The sequence below is a fragment of the Schistocerca gregaria genome, chromosome 7 (genome assembly GCF_023897955.1).
Source record: "Schistocerca gregaria isolate iqSchGreg1 chromosome 7, iqSchGreg1.2, whole genome shotgun sequence".
Classification (NCBI taxonomy): domain Eukaryota; kingdom Metazoa; phylum Arthropoda; class Insecta; order Orthoptera; family Acrididae; genus Schistocerca; species Schistocerca gregaria.
In genome coordinates this window covers 124841189-124864113 of record NC_064926.1, presented here as the reverse complement: position 1 = coordinate 124864113, position 22925 = coordinate 124841189, and the positions used below count along the sequence as shown (strand labels likewise).

Here is a 22925-nt window from a genome sequence, read left to right as displayed (position 1 = left end):
TTTACTCAAGATAGTCTCTCGACGTTCCAATCTCGCAATTGCTAATCAGAAAACGTCGAAGATTTAGTTGTGGTTAACACCACGGATAGCAGAAATCTGTCAACAAAGATTAAATCAAATATTTAGTTGAGTGCAAGGTCGGTTAACTCAAAAGCTGAACCTCTGCTGTACTCATACACCGAAACCAGGGACTGTAACGCCGCATTTTCATGATGTAGCTCCCCGAAAGTGGCGATCTGCTCTCGCGTGAAAGACCTTTACAGTAAGCAGCGTAGAGGGTCTGTGCCAGTGGTACAAACTCCTTGTGGACTACACCTTCAGTATCGAGAAGACTTGCTAATTCTTACCTTCCTTTGTTTGCGAAATGTCATGCTGTACTATTCGCGCTATGTCCCCCGTAATAAAACCATCTAAAGAGTTAGGATTAGTTTGAACAAGTTCCAAAAGTTCAACAAAATGGTTCAAATGGCTCTGAGCACTATCGGACTTAACTTCTAAGGTCATCAGTCCCCTAGAACTTAGAACTACTTAAACCTAACCAACCTAAGGACATCAGACACATCCATGCCCGAGGCAGGATTCGAACCTGCGACGGTAGCGGTCGCGCGGTTCCGGACTGTAGCGCCTAGAACCGCTCGACCACCTCGGCCGGCTCCAAAAGTTCATTTGCAATCGTCACCCGAATGACCTTTCTTTCGTCTCCGAAAACGATAGCAACCACTTTGACACACACCTTCCGAGTGCTGAGATCGTTTGTCATTATCGTGTGCACAATAACATCAGCAGAACCGCGCGGCAGTTAGAAGGAATGCCTCATGAGACATATCCTGTTAATCATATCAGCAAAGCTGGGGCATGTCTATTGTCCTCAACATCTGTGCAGAGTCATAATGATAGACTCTTTCGGATGGCAGAAGTGAGGAAGATCGGATTCGCGTTACGTTGAGTTGCGACATATGCACAGTTGACCAATGTAAGATGGGAAAAATTTGAAAATAAAGCGAACTCCTCTGTCAAGAGCCCTTAAGAAAGGGACAGCGCAGTATCAACACTGATTATATTACGGTGCACTACGTGCAAAAAGGTAAGAAAATCTCTGACATGACATATATTGTAAATTGTAAACTTTTTTTAGGTTAGAGCCTCTATTTCAACGATTCCTCGACTCTTTCTTGTTCTCAGAATGTTCTCATTAACATTCGGTACATAAAGGAATAGTAATTAGAAATATGTAAGATATGTATGAAGGTGGTATCTGTTCCCGAAAGAACAGATACCTTAGATGACCGTGCACCTTATCGAGAATATCTAGAATAAAATAATAACTAAATCGACACTCTAGCTGCAAAAAGACGTTGATATACATCACTGGGGACATGTTGAAAATGTGTGTCCTGATCGGGACGTGAACCCAGGACCTCCTGCTTACGTGGCAGACGCTCTATCCATCTTTTTTTTTCTTTTTTTCCTCATTTTGTTCAGTATAGTTCGTTGCGTTTGGTCTGTGCGGACGTCACATGCCGCCCGTTCAAGTTGATCATTGATTCCTTTACTCCGTTTTTTTTTTTTTTTATTACAGAGGACAAACGGCCCTCTGACCGAACACGCTGAGCTACCGTGCCGGCTCCATCTCAGCCACCGAAGGAATTATCCCTTGCACCCTTACCGTAACACCCACATTCCGATACGTCCACACCACTACATTCGTAGTGTGCCTAATAGATGTTTGTCCATCACACCCATAACTCGTGGCAGATTAATCTACCAAGTCCCGTATGAGTTGGGGCATAGCGTGTGCGTTCGCACAAGAAGGTCAAGGGCCGGGTAGCCATATTTTAACTATATATGAAGGTAGTATCTGTTCCTGAAAGAAGAGATACCTTTGGCAAACATCTATTGCGCGCACTACGAATTTAGTGGTGTGGACGTATTGGGAATGTGGGTCTCACGAGGAGCGTGTAAGGGGTAAGTCTCTGCAGGCGCACTATCCTCTGTGCCCTCGGTGGGTCTGATGGCGCCGGCACGGTTGCTCAGCGTGTTCGGCCAGTGAACTGGTTGGCCTCTGTAATAAAAAAGAAAACTGAGTGGAAGGATCAACAAACGAACTTGAACGGATGTCATGTGACGTCCGCAATGACCCAACACAACGATGAAAAAAAATGGTGGCTAGATCATCTGCCATGTAAGCAGAAGATCCCGGGTTCGAGTCCCGGTCGGGGCACACATTCTCAACATGTCCCCAATGATGTATATCAACGCCTGTTTGCAGTTAGGGTGTCGATTTAATTATAATTTCATGTAGGTTATGATTATTTTTAACTGTGAATGATATTGTAACGTTGTAACGTGAATATTTATTTGAATTTATGAACGGTCGTAACGTTTTCTGTGAAAGACCAATAATAAAAACTAGAAAAAAGGAAAGAGATGGAGCAGTAATTAAACAGGATACAAATACGTAAGGGTGAAGATATCTTTGAATCATTCCTAAAACTGAAACATAATTTTTTTGAGTAAAATAACATGTTTCTATACATTCAGTAATACTGAAATTTTGTTTGAAAATTATTGTACTTTCGTAGACCATGTCTGTGGAACTAACTTCACCTTGTTTCTAAATCAGAGGATAAAAGCATTCCGTATGTATTACGGTTTGTACGTCATCGGAGCTTTTGTCACTGTCGTCCTCTTAGTATAGTTTCTTCGTCACTTATAAACCACATGCCTACGTCAGCTGCAACTATTAGGTATCCTCACTGAATTTCACTTTCATTTCTTTATTTTCCTTTCTACTTATCTGAAGAGCAAGTAACCTCTCGTAACTGCCAAAGCTGAGTGTTTGATCTTGCAAATCGAGCAGAGCGATTTGATGTTTGCGGCCATTTGATACTCGCGCGTCGAGATACCAGAAGACTATCGCGTTTCTGGTAGGTCACAAAACTTTTCCCGCCTTTAGCTACCATTTTTCCTTTTCAAATCTTGGCTCATGTCGACTCTAGCCTGTAGAAGCAACTGGTGTTTGTTCAGTCTTTTCCTGTCGCGTGAACAGTTTTAACTCTACTGGTGGTGCCGGCCGAGAGGAAACACTTATCTTTGAGTTATGCCATCGTTGCATCAGTGACACACTTTAGTTGGTCGGCTGTAGGGCATGAAAATAATAAACAGTGAATGTATATTGACATAGCGTAACGAGCGTAACATGTTGTGCGCTTTAATATGACCGCATATTATTCGGAGTTCTAATTTATTTTCGTTTTATTTTACATGTGAGCACGCGCAATTACATTAGAGCAAAACACGTTTAAAGATCTAAATTTGTGCAACAGCGGTCGAAACTGTGGGACATAATTTTACAGCGTTACGCAGTCTATAACACAAAAGCTTTCTATTGAATAATGCCTATCGGTTAGCTTATTTTGTAGGTTAACAGGGCAAAACGGAGCACTAATAACCGCGAGGCACTCAGAAGCAAACAGCATATTTGTGTGCTGTGAATGATTCTGAAACTGAGCACCTTGTTGAACTACGTACTTTCCGCTGTTTTCCTAAAGAAGAGCACTTAATGAATCTAAATTTGTGAAAACTACAATGACATACTTCTATTTTTTTTTTCTTTCAACAATTACGTACTGAACGTAGACAGTAAAAAGAGCGCTTATCTGCGAATAATTAGTCACCGTTTATGTGTCGAAAAATCCAGAATGCTTTCGCTAGCAATCTTTTATTACCGCTTTCATGTGAAAATGTTGTCATCTACACCCTATTGCAATTATTATTGTTATTCTCGTTGATAGGAATGGGGATGATTTAGTGGTAATGAAACATTCGAACGCCTATTTAGCGTAATGTGTTCGTCTTTAGAGCCAGCCTGAATGAGCGAGTGTCGCTTTTAATTTGTACCCGTCTCCGAAGGCGCAATACATCACAAAGCACTAAATCATATTCATACCTGGGCTTCGTTCAGCTCACACGCTTATAATGAAATATCCTATTTTCTTCCAGACGATCAGTATCAATTAACTTTCTGCAGAAAAAAGTACTAATTTGCAGCATGTAATTGGAAAGCCCCCCTCCACAGTTAATTTTAAAGTTACGGTGCTTGTGTTGGGGTAGGGGGGAAGGCCAATTCCATTACAAGGAGGAAACTAATTTTGTCATTAGTAGCGCGATCCTTTTTAGGAAAGTGTCCAGCGCGTGGCGGATTATTAATTAAGCGAGCGATTGAAAAGTCTGCTGCGGCAGCCGCGGGGCGGGGGACAGGAGCCGACGAACGCACACACACACGGGGTGTTGTTAGGGCACCCCGGGGACGCGCGGGCTAAGTTATGGGCTGCGAGATTAGATAGCGCCGATGGCGGGCGCCAAGGAGCACAGTGGAATGCGGACGGCGCGCCCGAGGCGTCGCGAATCGATTACCACAGGTAACTGACACGCGGGAGCACAGACTTTTATTATTTCACGGACTCGTCGCTTTGGATGTCGACTAATGCTGTAACCACCGCCGCCTAGGGACACGGAAAAAATGTCCATAATTCTTGGTAACGGCAAGTGTCAACGTGATACCGATAAGTTTTGGTCAAATGTTTGAGTGGAGGGTAAACCACACCCCCTGGACATTACAGAATGGTATCTTCGCCCGAATTTTAATAGTCAATCGAAGGGTGGGAAATCAAGCGATCAAATAGATCAGTGTCTGGTCTAGTTTTATAGAAAAAGGTTTAATTGCTTGAAAGTATTCACGATAATTAAGAGCCGGCCGTTGTCGCGGAGCGGTTCTAGGTGCTTCAGTCTGGAACCACGCGACCGCTACGGTCGCAGGTTCGAATCCTGCCGACGGCATGGATGTGTGTGATGTCCTTCGGTTGGTTAGGTTTAAGTAGTTCTAAGCTCTAGGGGACTGGTGACCTCAGATGTTAAGTCCCATAGCTCAGAGCCATTTGAACCATTTGATAATTAAGAAAAAGTACGTGATTTGAGTGAAAAGTTTTATGCGAATTTTCACAGCAACTAAAGAGTGGAAAATGGACCAATGACGTAACAAACTAAATAGAGTCAGCTCTAGTTTTGCAAAGAAAGATATAACATTTTTGAGAATAATCAGGATAATTAAGAAAAACTTTATTTGGATTTGAGGGAAAATTATACAGTGGATACTATCTGGAATTTTTACAGTCAAACGAAGAGTTGGAAACGGACAAGTGGGATATGAAACTGACCAATATGAAGCCTAGTTTTGCAAAAAAACAAATTACTTAATAGCTTAAAAGTACTGCGAGTAATTAAGAGAAACCTCATTAATGATATGATGGAAAATTTTTGGCCGAATTATCATAGCCAAAAAAAGAGTGGAAAATGGACAATCTGCGTGCTAATCTGAACGGTGTGGGGTCTAGTTTTGCAACAAATATTTAACTTGTTGAAAGCACCGGAGCAATATTGTCTTGTACGGTGCTGCGCACAGATGATTTGTTCACTGTCTTTCTGTTTAGCCAGTACTATAATCTAGGAAATTAATACGTACCGTCGAATGGATGTTGAGTAAGTTACATCTGAAGATGAGGCGCGAAGTCTCTAAATCGATCAGGGAATGAAATTATTCCTGCATCAGATGGATTCGGTCTGTCATACTTGCAAGAAAATAAACAAGTTTGACAAATAACAGTAGATGATATTGCTGACACTTTCTCCCTTCTACTTTATTTTGGTTCAAATGGCTCTGAGCACTATGGGACTCAACTGCTGTGGTCATCAGTCCCCTAGAACTTAGAACTACTTAAACCTAACTAACCTAAGGACATCACACACATCCATGCTCGAGGCAGGATTCGAACCTGCGACCGTAACAGTCGCACGGTTCCGGACTGTGCGCCTAGAACCGCGAGACCACCGCGGCCGGCCTTCTTTTGGTGTAGAGATGTAACGGTTAGTATGGTTGTGGATGTTTCGGCGACATTGTTAGACTGTATTTATGAGTCAGTTTGTTCTTCTAAAAGCCTGAAAGACCCAAGCTATCCGTTGGTCTACGTGTAATAGAAAAGGTGAATAGTCTTCATTTAGTTGTAATAGTGATATAGGCGCTACGTCTTGAAATTCATTATAATTTTTAGACATGTGTACTCTTCAGTTCGACAGGAATTTAACAAACGAGCCACGCTACCAAACGTTTTCGATGAGTGAGTGAGGACACTGTTAGAACAGACTTACTCGAGGAGTTAGAAACTTTGAAAGAATGTGAAAAGATGAAAAACATGACTTTCCAGATGTTGATTAGACGCAAACCCAACTTTCCTCACACCTAGAGATCACGACAGCAGCTCGGAGCAGCTGATGACAAGAAAGAAATGTTTGGTGGACGAAACGACTCAGAAAAAGAAAATGAAGCAAATTGCTATGTAGGGAAGGATGGAATAAAATGGAAGAAAAATTCTTCTCCCCATAATGTGCGAACTAGATGCTGCAATATTGTGCATAAATTTCCTGGTGTTGGTATCGTAAAACAAGCAAAAACTGCCAGTGAATGTTATAATTTATAATTTAGGCCAGTTATGATGTCGGAAATAACTCAAATACTAATATTTATAGTGATAATGTAAAAGACGATCTTGAGGCAGATAAAAGTCAGAAAAAGAAATAAGATCGTTTATGGGTATATTATTTTTGCTACGACTGTATAAGTGAGGAAGGAGAAACCCTTAAGAGTTCTGGGCTAGAGATGGTTCAGGACTAGAATGTTTTCGTCCTCTTATGTCACTCATTCGCTTCAGATTCCTGATAACGGTTATTCGGCCTGACGATGTTTCATCTGGGGCAGAGGGAAAAGAAGCTGACAGATTACCGGCCGTGAGGAATATATTTCAAAATTTTGTGGACGATATGTGAAGACATTTTTGGTTCAAACAGCAATGTAATCGTGGAAAATTGGTTCATGTCATATCCTCTGATAAACAAAATGACTGAACATTAGCTATATATGTTTGAAACAGTTGAAAAAAAAAAACACAAGAGAACATCGACCGCAGTTCCAGTGTTCAAAACACCGACTTGTGCATTCCAGTTTGTTTGGGTTTCAAGAGGGCTTCACTTGCGTTTCCCGCGTGCCAAGGAAAGGGAAAACACTTAAATTATTATCTTCTACGAACCTGGATATAAAATTGATGCAGAGAGTGCTCACCAAAAGAAACCCGAGAGCATAACGTGCTACAATGCAAATAAAGCCGGAGTATCTTGTGTCGTTGCATTACCTTCTCTCTAAAACGTGGGCAGGAAAACCAGACGATGGCCTTTGGTAATATTCTAATAATATTGAATGTTGCTACCATTAATGTTTACGTCGTTTATAAGAGTAACTTTTGCAGTGAAAAAAAAGTGAGATAATTTGATAAAAGAGCTAGCGTTTGAGTTCAAAAGAGAACGTCTTGAAAAAAGCGTGTACTCTCAGCACCTTTCAACAGAGACAATAACTCTGGCATTGAGGATGCTTACGAAGGAGAGCGAAGCATAACCAAGGTCTGTTACAGTGTAAGGAAACCGAAGGAGGTGTTGTATGTGTACAGAACACGGGAAGACTCGCTATTTCTGTGTTTCACACAAAACATATCTTTGCCTCGAGCACTATTCTTTGTTGTGTGAAGACAAAAAATTATAAACATTGGACAGCAATGTCTTCATTATAAGTGTTAATAATTTTGTTCACATTTTTAAAATAATCTCTTATTTTGGATTGAGTCATTTCGTACTTAGGTACATCAAACTGCTAAATAGGGTTTGAAGATATGGTTGGGTTGCTTCGGGCCATCTCGGAATTTACCTGAAGCGATTTAGGGGCATCATTGAAAACCTAAATCATGATGGCCGGAAGCGGGATTGAACCGTCATCCTCCCGAATGCGAGTCCAGTGTGCTAACCACTGCGCCACCTCGTTTGTGGGTCTGAAACGTACACACTGATATCGTGTTTTATTTATCACGCTGAGGTCAAGTACTTCAATTAGTAATTAAAATGTTTATTTAGGAACCATTCTCACGTATTAAATGGATAAATATATTCCAAACCACATAGTAAATTATGTTAAATTTTAATTAAAGCCTGGTCTCTCAGAATCAGTTCATCCATTCTCGTTCAATTTCCTCAACCATCTGTTGCAGGGTTAACAAAACCATTATCGAACTCGGCAATGCTGTGCAATTGCTAAATTTGCCAGGGAACTGGCTGTGTGTCCCGATCTCCTTCTCGCGCCTCTCTCAGTCCATGTCCTCGTCTTTCTCCCCCGCCCGCTGTACGTTACCTCCTCCTCCCTCACTCTGTTTGTCTCCTCTTCCTCCCCCTCTCACTTCGCCTCCCTCTCTCCAACTCCTCCTTCCCCCTTTCCATGTCTATTCCCCCTCCCCAACCCTGTCTGTCCACTTGATCTAACCTACTCACGCTAACCTTGTGCAGTTTTTATTGTTGTTACACTGATGGGGAACTGAAGTATCTTAAAAGAAGTGGGTATTTGGTTGGGATCATTGGTATTCGGGGTACGAATGGCCTCTCCTGCTATCGAATCTTTGGGAAGGTAGCTTCAACGACGATATTTCGCACAATTTTAACATGCAAACTCGTGGGATTACAACGTTTCATACGATTTAGATTACATAGTAGTATTCCAACTATAAGCCGATAAACCATAATTACAACTTTCCTGCTTCCTGTGAAAACCGACTGAGAGGAAGAAAGCAAAACGGTACATAACTGTGTACACAGTTTTCTGTCTAAAACTGTATATATCGAGAAAGAATATGTATGGGTGGGAGAAGCAATTAGTGTGATGGTATAAATACCCTGCTATTCTAGTTAAAACTGACTGAGAGAAAATCTATTAAAAATATGTAACCTATGACCGTTCAAAAGTTTACTTGGGTATTGAGCAAAAATTTTAAGTAAATCGTTGAAGAACTTTTCGACATTTTTCTAACAATGCTGTCGGCTGGTGTGGCCGAGCGGTTCTAGGCGCTCCAGTCTGAAACCGCGCGATCGCTACGGTCGCAGGTTCGAATCCTGCCTCGGCCATGGATGTGTGTGATGTACTTATGTTAGTTAGGTTTAAGTAGTTCTAAGTTCTAGTGGACTGATGACCTCAGATGTTAAGTCCCATAGTGCTCAGAGCCATTTGAGCCATTCAGCTAACAATGCTACCGGTTATACATCATATAAATATTTATATACCACATATATTGATAATAAATGCAGCCTGGGTCCGTCCGAACGTTTATTGGCGTATCGTGAAAAAATGTGAAGCAAGACGGTCAAGAACGTTTCAACATTTTTGGTAACAACGTTAAATGTAGACTTACCTTGATGAAGTACCGAGTGGTTATAATTAAACTTTCCCTATTTAACACGTTTAACATAGGAACTAATTACCGTCCGCAGCTCGTGGTCGTGCGGCAGCGCTCTCGCTTCCCGCGCCCGGGTTCCCGGGTTCGATTCCCGGGAGTTTCTCTGCCTCGTGATGACAGGGTGTTGTGTGATGTCCTTAGGTTAGTAAGGTTTAAGTAGTTCTAAGTTCTAGGGGATTGATGACCATCGATGTTAAGTCCCATAGTGCTCAGAGTCATTTGAACTAATTACCGTACGAGTACAAAACTTGGTAGCATTAACGTCTAGAGTATGGGGTGCATGACTTCCATGCGCCACAGCTGCACTGCCCTGTTCTAACTATGGCCACCGGACGCCGTGATCAGTCATCGTGATTTATAGTCTCACACACCTGTCCAATCGCAATGCAGTTATTGACGTTTCAACATGACCTGAGACAAAAGGAGGAGGGTATTATTGGTGAAGCTCTATTCTCAAAACAACAGTAATGCTGCAACTGCACCTCGAGAATATCGGCGGATGAAGGGATTAGGGAAGTCGCTCCGGAAAAAGACCTACGACCGTTTGCACCACAGGCGGTGACGACATCGCTGTTGCTATGGCTCAAAAAGCTGCGCACAATTCTCGATTGTCAGGCAGTGAGCGTGCTGCGTCACGACAATTGTACATCCCGTCGTCCACTGAACGGAAGGAGCTTCGAACCATTCTCCAATGGTATCCGTGACGTAAGGCAGTTTGTACCACAGAACGCACAACGTGTTGACTTAGCTCTCCACTCTTTCGCAAGGATTTAAGTTGATCTGGACTATCCTACGGACAAACGAAGCTCACTTTTCTGTGGATGAGTGAGGTGAACACACAGAATTGCCGAATGTGGGAGTCTTCACCTCCAGCCACTGTGCATGAAGTTCCTCTGTAAGACGAACGTGTCACCCTATGGTGTGGCTTTATGGCTACGTTGGTAATTGGCCTATTCTTTTTTTTAACAGATTGCCGCTCAAGAACCAAAGTCGTGTAGCGTTACAGCTTCACCAGAGTGTCATACGAGCCCTACTGGACAGAGACCCATTGCACTCAACAGTTTTCATGCAAGATGGGGTCTCACCTCACATCGCTCATGAAGTTCATCTGCTTCTCCGAAACACACTTGGAAACAATCGAATTATCAGTCGATCATTTCCAAATGTTTGTCCGGCACAAGCAACTGATCTCACTCCCTGTGATTTCTGGTTGTGGAGCTACCTGAAGGACAGGGTTTACCAGGGGAACACTCACACATGTGCGGAGCAGCGTATCAAGAGAGATAGCCAGCACACCTACCGACATACTTCGTTCAGCTGTGCAGAATGTATCCTGCACTTTCAGACGTCGTGAGCCATATTGAGTCCCTTGTGTAGCAGTAATTGTATCGGTATGTAACGGTATGATGTACCGTAGCAGGACATTAAAAGTGTTTCAGTTGAAGTGATTCTGCATTATTTCTGTTTCCTAAGTCATTGACATTAATGCTACAAAGTTTGATACTCATATGGTAATTAGGTTTCGTTTTATGTGTTAAATAGGGAAAGTAAAATTATGGCCCCGGTAACACAGATTTTAAATAGATACGATATTTATGTTCAATCTATATTAAAAATATCTAGTTAATGTCCGGCTAGAATACCGTGTGAAACTTTGAAATAAATCGGTCAAAAACTTTTCAACATTTCTGCTAACAACGCCATACATATATATCATCTTGTGTATGGCTTCCTACACGATAACAACATCGCTCGACTAGAATGGACAGCATGTTCTCCATATATGAACGCTATACTAAAGATACGTACAACAGCTACAAAAATAATACAGACAGGCGGAGTTAGCAAACAGCAATTGTAGGGAAATAATAATATAGTGAACAATGACAACCTGAAATTTTTGATGGACTCGCTATAAAACTATGTTTATTCAAAGAAACTCATTTTTGATGAATCTAATTACCCGATGCTGTCACATTAATGGGACCGTCCGTGAAAAGCCTGAAAAACCACCATTTACAGCGCGGAGTGCAGGTAGAGTGTCAGTGAAGTTCTGGAAGGTACCGTAGAGGAAGTGATCTATACCGACTCCAGTGGGGTGGCCAGCTACGCTAGGTTTCACGGTTGAGGATCCATGGCGCGTACTGCTCGATGATTGTCGACTGGGTTTAAATCCGAGGCTGTTTGGTCGCCACAGGAGTGCGGAAGCTCACCCTGGTGCTCTTGGACCACGCACGAATGCTGCGAGCTGTGTGACACGTTCCATTGTCCTGCTGTAGATGTCATCCTGCCGAGGAAAAACAAACTGCTTGCACGAGTGGACACAGTTCTCATGGACAGATGAATACTCTTGTTGATCCATCGTGCCTTCCAGAATAATAAGATCACCCAGGAAATCCCACGAAAGCATTCCTCCGACCATAACACTCATGCCTGGACCCTTCCGACTATTGTTGCAGGACCATACAAGTCAATGTTCCATGTACAGAAGTGGGCGCTAGAGGGTCCACTGTTGCCCGATAGCGTCAGGGACAGCGACTGGCGCTGACCAATCGCTGGCCGCACAAGTGCCACGACCTTGCACCCCCATCCCCACCCCCACCCACGAGCTGAGGCGCCACCTGACGCTACGAACACATGGATAGGAGACCGCCCGACTGTAGCTCTAACCAGTACCGGTTCTCGCATCGTCATATTGCAGTCGCAACATTCTCAACGAAAGTAGTACATCAGAATTCAAGACTTATGTTTACTTCTGTATTGCGAACTGTTACAGTGTTTAACTTTTCCCGGATTTGCCAAGGATATGTATATGGAGTACGACAAGGATGTGCTACACCAAAGCTGAGTGTAATACAATATTTCTCTCCATGACTGTGTTCTGTCATTTTTTGATTTATGCCTGAGAACCCACGAAACGTCCCGACGGGACATGGTACTTTTGCCGACGAAATTTTACTTGGTCACTTCGAAGGCCACCTGTTGTCTCTTATTGGACGTCCATTTGCGGTACTGAAGTGCAAATTGCAGCGTTCGTCGCTTATGAATAGCAGTCAGCAAGAGTGCATGAAACAGGCACCTGCTGCAGAGTCCAATCGCTGAATGATCGTTCAGTAGACACTGTTAACAGTCCATTGGTTCATCTGGGCGGTCAGTTGCTATCTATTCGCCGCTACACACCTCCGCAGCATTCGTTCACCCTGTCATCTGTGGCCTGTGGTGCACCACACTTGCCTCAGCGTCGCTTTTGAATAGCGCTCCCATGCACTGTATAATTTAACCACGGCGGCACGCGAGCAGTTTACAAACTTAGTCGTTTCGGATATGTTTCCACCCCTGGCCCGAGAGCCATGCCCTTCTGGACGGCAGATAAATCGCTCCGTGTCCACACTACGACATCGACTGCACTGCTTCCGCGTCGCCGGCCGTGGTGACCGAGCGGTTCTAGGCGCCTGAGTCCGGAACCGCGCCACTGCTACGCTCGCAGATTCGAATCCTGCCTCGGGCATGATGTGTGTGATGTCCTTAGGTTAGTTAGGTTTAAGTAGTTCCAAGTTCAAGGGGACTGATGACCAGAGATGTTAAGTCTCTTTGTTTCCGCGTCCCCACCGGCACGCTTTATATATCGTCCACTGCTAGTGTTGCCTTCAGCCCTCAGCGAGTGATTAACGCGAAAATAGGCTGTGGTTAACATAAATTTGACTGGATCGGGTAGATGCAAAATGGGTGAAACTGCTTCCAGTGTCTTTATTCAGACAAAGACAGAGAGCTTGTCTGTGCGTGGCAGGTTTTCTGCTACGTCGTCAACTGCTATGCAGTAGCGACGGCGAAATCATAGAACATCCGACAGTGGCAATCCGCTACACACTATTGTCCCTTCCTATAGGCTGTTTGGAACCAACTAGTACTATATCCATTCTATGTTTACGTCGACAATGGTTCAAATGGCTCTGAGCGCTATGGGACTCAACTGCTGTGGTCATCAGTCCCCTAGAACTTAGAACTACTTAAACCTAACTAACCTAAGGACATCACACACATCCATGCCCGAGGCAGGATTCGAACCTGCGACCGTACCGGTCGAGCGGTTCCAGACTATAACGTCTAGAGCCGCTCGGCCACCCAGGCCGGCTACGTCGCTTACATTTGAGTCACACGATGCAGTTATTAATATCAAGCACACCGTTTTGAAAGAGTACAGTATTCCAAACAACTTGTAGATAGTGAATTTACGAATGTCCGTTTTGCCACATACGTCGCCGGTGTTAATTCATGATCTTGCGAATATCTTTGAAATGAAGAACACTGATGAATTGTTTTTATAGCGACTATTAGTGTTTTAATGAGCCTGATATCTCGTTAATGTGTAAGTGGAAGATCTTAGACAATCACCACCCACACCAGGTAGCCACCATCTTGGCCTGAAAAATAAACTTGTGCCAACAATTATACTTCCAAAAACGGATTACAACGATGTTATTCCACAAGGCCTTTCTCAGGCAAGCTCACGGCATGTGGAGGTGTTAATGAACCCTTGTGGTCGTTATACATGTGATATTTGACTCTTTGCTCACACTTGAGCATAATACGTTCAGCAATCCTGGCTGCGTGCATACAACTGCAAATATTTCCATGCCTTTTGTCTTCTCTGCTGTCTTATCAATGAACACTCGCTCATACCTCACCTCAACGCTCTTGTCTGAACAACGTGGCAGAAACCCCCCATCCCATCGGAGAAAAATTCCTTGCATCCCAAGCCATCGTTCATTACACTCTCTAGAAGTCTTTCTCAGTAGCAGGAACCTGGCTCCGGAATAACTTGCTACATTATATTAGAGAACTCTCCAGCTTGAAAAGACAGTTAATGACTTATCTAGTAAAACAACAATAATGATTACCATCTGTACGCACGGGTTACACTTGTACATTCTTCTTTTCAACAATATTACGCTCATTTATCAGTATTCTTGGCTGGTGCGGCTCCTTAGATTTCCTTTCCCCAGAAGTCGCTATATAAGAAAACATCTATTTTGCACACCTATGATTTTTTTATAACGGCTGTTATTATTATTGTCATTATTACTGACACTTTTATTGTCATTTCTGTTTTCAGTATCAGTAACAGCACCAGTAGTACAATTACTCTCAGGATTAACTTCATTAGTTCACACTCAATATTATTTACGCACATCGCCACTGAAGACACACAAATCATTTAATAGAGTTTTCCACGTTAAAACGGTTGTCTCTTAGGTAACTATGATGCAAAATAGGTGCTTTATGAGAGAAATCGAGGTCCTGCGTAAGAGAGCGCCTGTTGGCCTTGATCACATCAGGTTAGATACATAAATCAATAATAAATGTTAGGCCAGACATACGCGACATATTTTGTGTAATATATATGCACATCAAAACGGTTTGCATCACCTCGGTCCCGGGGGTTCCGGACCTGTACAAAAAATGGAATAAAGATCAACATAAACATCAAAAAATTGGTTCAAATTGCTCTGAGCACACACATCTATGCCCGAGGCAGGATTCGAACCTGCAACCATAGCGGTCGCTCGGCTCCAGACTGTAGCGCCTAGAACCGCACGGCCACTCGGCCTTGCCATAAACATCATTTCCGCCCATTTTATTGCTCATGAAAACCACACATTGCGTGTTGTACGACCATACAGCGGCAGAGGTGGTGGTCCAGATTGTTGTTCACACCGGCACCTGTAATACCAAGTAACACGTCCTCTTGCACTGATGCATGCCTGTATTCGTCGTGGCATATTATCCACAACTTCATCAAGGCACTGTTGGTCGAGATTGTCCCACTCCTCAACGGCTATTCGGCGTAGACCCCTCAGAGTGGTTGGTGGGTCACTTTGTCCCTAAACAGACCTTTTCAATCTATCACAGGCATGTTCGATACCGTTCATGTCTGGAGAGCGATGTCGTTACCCTAACGGAAGTCATACACAAAATGTGCACGATGGCGGCGCGAATTGTCGTCCATGAAGCCGAATGCCTCGCCAATATGACACCGATATGGTTTCACTATCGGTCGGAGGATGGCGTTCACGTAACGTACAGACGTCACGGTGCCTTCCATGACCACCAGCGGCATACATTGGCCCCACACAATGCCACCCCAAAACAGCGGGGATCCTTCACCTTGCTGCACTCGCTGGACAGTGCGTCTAAGGCGTTCAGCCTGATCGGGTTGCCTTCAAACACGCCTCCGACGATCGTCTGGTTGAAGGCATATGCGACGCTCATCGGTGAAGAGAACGTGATGCCAATGCTGAGTGGTCCATTCGGCCTGTTGTTGGGCCCATCTGTACCGCGCTGCATGGTGTCGTAGTTGCAAAGGTGAGGTTAACTTTACGTACTTAAAGGTTAAAATTGGTATAATGCGTAATAGTTTCAGGGCTCCGTGCTACCAGAATAAAGCAGAGCATTTCTCATTGGTGCAAGGTACAGACATAGTGACAACTTTGAATTGATAGCTTCCTGATGACAGGTATTTGTATTTGGGTCTGGAGCTCATTTTTTAGATACCATGGAGCGATATTACAGTGTGTTTGACCTTCTTCTCCAAACGCATTTGCTGGATTTGATAATTTGTATTCTTTCGCGGTTTCGCTTACTTCATTCGATCTCTGCCATAATTTTGCTAATAAAACGACTTCTCCCGAGTCTATAATCACTGAACGTAACTTCATCACGTTTCCAAGTTAAATATTTCGACACATCAACAGTCAAAATTCGATATTTAAATTTCTCCAGTGACAGTTTCGTTAGAACCACAGGGCATCGATACTTTTCTTACGATACTACGCGTGAGTAAATTTTCGATAATTTTCGTTCGATATTGTGCCCTTATCAGTGTTACGTGTGTTTGCGGCAACAGCAGCCCATCGATTCCTAATACGAAGCATAGTATACTTTCTGAAGAGCAAGAAATTATGAAAGCGCCTAGGCAACGATTCAAATTAAAGGAAATTATAATACGAATATCAACGATACTTTGGCCGTTTGCTGCCTACTGTAAAACGTATACTTTTTAGACATAGGCAACAATGAAAAGTATATATGTAACCAAAACTGAAGCCAACCAAGTCATTTCTTAACTTGCAAAGTTCCGTAAATCTTCATAAAATTTTGTTAAATTTTATCCGTCTTGCTGTCAACGTATTCACTAACAGAAATTCTTTTCAGAGTAACCGATTATGCAGGACTATATCGTTTTCCTCTCCTCTCGTCGTAGTAACTACGAAAAATAACCATCAGTCATCGAAACCGTACTTCGAAATTTTCATCAGTATATTTTGCTCTTTTCTAATGAAGCTTTTGGTTTTAAGTACTGTGCAGGATTTTCGTGCTCAAATTGCAGACAAGACAGCTCTTCTGCGAGCAGCCGCAGTGAACTTGTAACGCAGGCATAGCATTGTTGACGTCGGGAAACTTGAACGATTAGTTTCTGAAGACTCTGTACAGCTGATTCAACAATTTCACTCTTGTGTAATATACAGTTTATTATATCATGACGCCAAGATTTCTCCTGCAAATTTGTTTTCGTCCCGTAGTGCGAATCGCCCTCAGTATCCATTGTTATTCAGTCATGGCTCTGAGCACTATGGGACTTAACTACGGAGGTCATCAGTCCCCTAGAACTTAGAACTACTTAAACGTAACTAACCTAAGGACATCACACACATCCATGCCCGAGGCAGGATTCGAACCTGCGACGGTAGCGGTCACGCGGTTCCAAACTGAAGCGCTTAGAACCGCACGGCCACACCGGCCGGCATATTCTGTCATGTATTCTTTAATACGAACCATAAAAAAAAACTGCTCGACAAAATAATAACTCATGTACAAGCAATTTCTTGTCTCAAACTGCATTTCTTCAAATATCAGTGTTTGTTCTACAACCGTTATACATTTCGTTGAGTCTGGCCAGATAGGGTAAATTACATTTAATCGTGTACGACATGCATATGTGAAAAGAGCATATCGATGACAATCTATTTTTCTATTTTTCATTGTTCGCTTGCTATCCTATGAGTGCAGCAATAGGACAGTGCTTTCCCCACCTGATCTAGCGCCTCTGAGCTGGACCGCAGAATGTGGAGCGTCATTAAGACAGTGAGTGCGCGCTTTTGAGACGCAGGCTTAGATTCCCCACGCGATCGTACAGATTCTGATAACTTGAGAGCTTTCAAAATCACTTAAAGGACGAAATGGTCCGTTTGAAAAGAACGGTGTCCGTTTTATTCCTCATAATTCCCCAAAATGAGTTTACGATCTTGCTTTAATGGCGTCGTTGTCGAAAGAACCTAAAACCTAGTCTCGCTACTTTCTCACGCTACTCGCCGAATCGGCAAGGCTGTTGTCCTCTTCCTTGCGTCGTAAACGAACGCACAACATGCCGCACTCTACATTCAGGTTAACTAACCTTGTAAGCACAATGGGCAAACATAATTTCTCACCCTCAAGAAGCATCACGCTAAAGGTGCGATTCCGAACACGACCGCAACCGCAGACTGCACCGACCGGCTGCAGGCGGCACCACTGGTTGCCATTGTTTGCAATGTGAGTCGTGCCGAACGCGGCGGCAGCGTCGTCTGCCGCGTATACCTGCTTCGGCGGCAGACCGAGCATCCGGTCAGGGACCTGTAGTGCCGCTGCCGCCGAACCGCATAGCGACAGGAGACTGCCTTTACTGACCGAACATACCCAATTAAGTGAAAATGAGTTTCTCGGACTCCGATGAAGAAAAGTTAATTAACAGTGTGGCGAAATATTCTGTAATTTATGACGCAGGGCATGAAGAATACAGAAATGTTTTAGTGAAAGATAACGTCTGGAAAGTCATAGCACAAGAGTTAAATAAAACAAGTACGTATATTCAACCAATTATTTACTAATAAATAGATCCGTATGTGCACTGACAATTATTATATGAACATGTTAAAAAGGCAATAGTATATATGTTTTGTCTTACATAAATCATTATTTACAATCCATTGTTATTCACAACCCATTGTTAACTGCTGCCTCTTGCCACGCCACAGAACCGTATTCACTGGAGAAAAAAATCTTCAAGTTTGTCTCTAATTTCAAAACCACTGCTGTTTAGAAATCCTCCAAGACGAGAAAAGCTATGCATGTTGTTTTGGCTGGTTGCTTCGTTAAAGCTATAGCTATAAAATGGAATACCATTTTCTTCAAGATAACCGTCTCGTAGCAAATTGTGTAAACAACATGCCGACAAAATGAGGTCGTCAGCCACTTTAGGCGCCACAGCAATATGACTATAAAATACCCTAAATACTTGGCTTAATAGCCCAACGGCGTTTTCTGACACTCGACGAGCACTGCATAATCTATAATTATAGATCTGTTTGTCTCGATGTAATGCAGCAACTCTTGTGGAATAAGGTTTCATCATACAACCACCGAGAGCAAAAAATCTTTGTAATTAAAAAACAGAGATCCACTTTTCTCTAGTTCCCTTATGCGAACATGTTTTCCATCTATAGCGCTTACACAATTAGGTATATTACAATTAAGCCAAAATTCTTCTTCAATACGTCGGAAGTCTGATTCAGTAGAATGTGGCATCAACATATCTTCAAAACATTTTTAACAATTCTTGAAATGTAAGATGGTGATATACGATACGCAAATGATAAAGACCGGTAACTTTCGCCTGTGGCCAAGAATCTGTAACATACGAAAACATACAGCTAACATAATTTCAATTTACAGGTGATGACTGTAAGAAGAAGTGGAAATTTTTAAGGGACGGTTACCAGAGGTTCAAGAAGAAAAGCAAATTAGGAACGGGCTCTGCTGTCTCAAAAAATTCAAAAACAAAAAGACACGAACAGCTATCGTTCCTTGACAGTGTTGCACTACACAGATCTGGAGGAACAAATATTACATTGACATCATCACAGACAACAATACAAGAAAGCTAGGAAGACAGCGGAGATGAAACTCGTCAACTGGACCTTTCGGCATCACAGGAAGAAGATACGGCAGAAACACACACAATAGGAAATAGTGGTGAAACATCTGTGGTAACAAACGATGAACGTTATGTGCCAGCACGGAAAAGAAAACGCAGTAAAGTTCGTAGTAATGATGATACAATATTAAAAATGTGAAATAAAGGGACGAAATTAGGCAAAATTTACTAAAACCGTTTATGGAACATAAAGATGATGATATTGACTTATTTTTCCGTCACATCAGCACAGTTGTAAGGAGTTTACCTCCAGTTTATAAGGCAGAAGCCAAAAGAAAAATTAGTACGATCGTTTCTGATTATGAAATAATGGCTGCACAGTGCAACACACATCAGCCAAGTGATAACAGCAGCCCTTCAACCTCCACAACTCTCTCACAAAGTCTTGGAACTGCAGCACAATCTAATAATGTATAACATTTTGTGGACTTACCTCAGCGTCAAATATAATTTTTCTTCTGCACTTACTGCGCTTCTTAGGCACTGTGGGATTATGTGATCTTTAATAAAACTGAGCACGAAATTAAACTGTCTTTTATTTAAACGACAGTAGCTCCTGAAGATATTTTCACCACCTAACAAATGTCTCTTATCAGTCTGTGTAACTACCTTCTGCAGTTCTACTTTTATATTAAGGCGTTACCAGCTTTCTTCTTTTCCTGGAATGCAACAATAAAATGTCATCGTCTTCCTCATCCAACAACAGCGCAGTAACAGCGGTGGTGTTACCAAACATCTCGCCTCGCGCAATTGTTCCCCTGCAACTGCATAGCTTGTCTGTCGCTGAGTTCCGCAACGCACCGACTGCAGGCGTCAGCGTTGCCATCTGTCTTCTGCAGCCGCTGTCGGTCGCTGTCGCCGTGTTCGGGACCGCACCTTAATACTGCATAACACTACCTGTGTCTAGCCTTCATAGGGAGGTAGTCCACTAGTTTGTTCAGTTATCCCATAGAGAGCGAAGGTTACATATATGAAGCTATCAGGTTGAGGCGTGGTTGTTTGCTGCGCTTCACTCTGTTACACAAATAGTTGCTGACATTTGCCGCAGGATTAGGATCGATTGATTTAGCGTTCCAGTCGAGAGGCGATACCGTGTCTGACTGTTCGTAACATTAGCAGCGCATGCGCGGTAGCTGTGTAAACAGAACTGTTGTCATCTTGGTTAGACTGAATTGTTCACAGCACACACTTTACGAAGATGAGGAAGAACGGATAACGTTCCGTCACCGAGATGAATAATACGGAGAATCTAGTTCATATTCATCATAATCTGATTTAGTGGACCACTCTATACTCCTACAGTAAGATAATGGCCAGTTCCTGTGTTGCTTGGCCCATTGAAAACATACAGCTTTCTGTCTCACTGTGAACAATCGCCTTTTGCGACGTACCTCTCTTCACAATCTGCAGTTCCCTTCGCAATATTCTCTCCGGAAGTAGTCGATATGTTCCTCTTTCCATTGAGAGCAGCAATTACTGTCGGGCCTGAAACCGAGTATCATTGACAATGTGTGGCACACGTCTTCAGTTCCTGCCAGTTAAGGATCTTTTTAAGATAGCTGTTTTTACGTAGAGTAAGGTAGCCGCAGTTGTTACCTAGGGCACACAACACTGATATAGCAACAAATCGCCGGTAGCGGTGGTCTTGCGGTTCTAGGCGCACAGTCCGGAACCTTGCGACTGCTACGGTCGCAGGTTCGAATCCTGCGTCGGGCATGGATGTGTGTGATGTCTTTAGGTTAGTTAGGTTTAAGTAGTTCTAAGTTCTAGGGGACTGATGACCACAACAGTTGAGTCTCAGAGTGCTCAGAGCCATTTGAACCATTTTTTGAGCAACAAATCGGATAAAGTCATTAGCTTATTTTGGACATTGTGTCACGTCGCCACGATGAACCATCTTACTACGCTGACTTCATGTGCGCCAATGGCACATACACACCAATCCTCTGCCACCACTGACGACATATGAGGATGGTGACATGACAACCCGGTAGCAATTTCCACAGTGTAGTGCCCTCTCAGATCAATAAGTCATCCGCAAGCACCACTGCTTTCATCCCGTCTTCCCCAGTTAACTCAGCTACCTTAGTCGTTATCTCATCCAAGACCTCAACGAAGACGAGAGATCACAGAACTCTGCCCTGATCCGCACCACTTTCTTCCTGAACCAATCCGTCCTTCCATTTGCCGCTTACCATATTTTCACATCTCTTCCGCTCTGCTTGTTGCCTCTTCCCAATCTCTTCTTTTTCTAGTGCTACCCTGAACTTTCTTCTACAGACGCTATCAAACACCATTCCCATAAAGAGAAACGCCATCACAAGGTCTTCCGCAAACTGATAATGGTGCTCCTGTAGCTTCACTGCAGATATGTCAACGGTTGACCTCCCAGCTCTGAAATCCTGCTGTTCCTATCTCAATTTGTTCTCGACCCTTGTCTGGATTCTGCTGTCCATGACCATTTCATATACTTTGGCGCAGAGTGGTATCAGTGAGACTCCGATGTAGATTCTACAATCCTTCCTACTCCCTTTCTTCAACATACGGACAATTACTGTCCTCCTCCGATTTTCTAGAGCTTTCTTCTCGTTCTATACTACCCTCATCATACGGTACAGCGACTGATAATCAACCTCCCCTGCTGTGTTCAACACTTACTTCCTCCTTTCATCATGCCCAGTGCCATTTCCTTTTTTCCCCCGAAAGTTTACTTCCGCCTCCTTTAGTGAGTTATCCTTATCTTCAAGTCAGTTCGGATTTAGCAAGGTGGTTGGATTTAGCAAGGAGTCCAAACAGAGAGGTCATCGGGCCCATGGGGTTAGGGAAGAATGGGGAAGGAAGTCGGCTGTGCCCTTTCAAAGGACGCATCCTACATCAAGATGGCCAGACGCGGGCTTGAACCGTCATCCTCCAGAATGTGAGTAAAGTGTGCTAACCACTTCGCCACCTCGCATCGTGACTTAGCAAGTGCTCAAAGTACTCTTTCCACACTATCTCCCGTGTCGCTTTGTTATTACCTGTTTCCTATTTTTATTAATCACTTTTGCTTTCTCTCTCAAACCTTTCCTCCTCCTTTTGTGTACTCCACATAGTACTTTCTCGCTTCCTCAGCTATCTTCCTCCTTTATCTTTGTCCATTCTTCCATTCACTTTCCTCTCTCCGCAGCCACTTATTTGCCTCTTTCTTCTTTATCTGATACTCCTCTCTTGTCATTTCTGTGCATTCTTGCAACCACAATCTGAAAGCCTTTTTCTTCCTTCCCACCACCTCCCTGACTCCTCCCATCACGGTGTTTCTATCCACCGTTTTCTGCCACTTGTTCTTTCGCAGCTATTGCAGCTTCTACCATAGCACTTTTAAATGATCCCCATGCCTCTTTTTGGTTCATCGTTTGGTACCATTTCCCTTACACTCTTCTGGTATACTTATTTGTCTTCCTTCCCCTTCAGTTTCCATACTGTAATTCTACCTTTCTGTTTCTCAGTCATTTTCCGTTTCTTCATGGTTCAAATGGTTC

General features: G+C 43.1%; 2 protein-coding genes across 2 annotated transcripts in view; one reads left to right on the top strand and one right to left on the bottom strand.

Moving 5' to 3' along the window:
* Positions 1-22925, bottom strand: part of LOC126281361 (semaphorin-2A-like) — a 2101799-nt gene that overhangs the window by 1795858 nt on the left and 283016 nt on the right. The window lies entirely within an intron of this gene.
* Positions 1-22925, top strand: part of LOC126282320 (uncharacterized) — a 148073-nt gene that overhangs the window by 26797 nt on the left and 98351 nt on the right. The window lies entirely within an intron of this gene.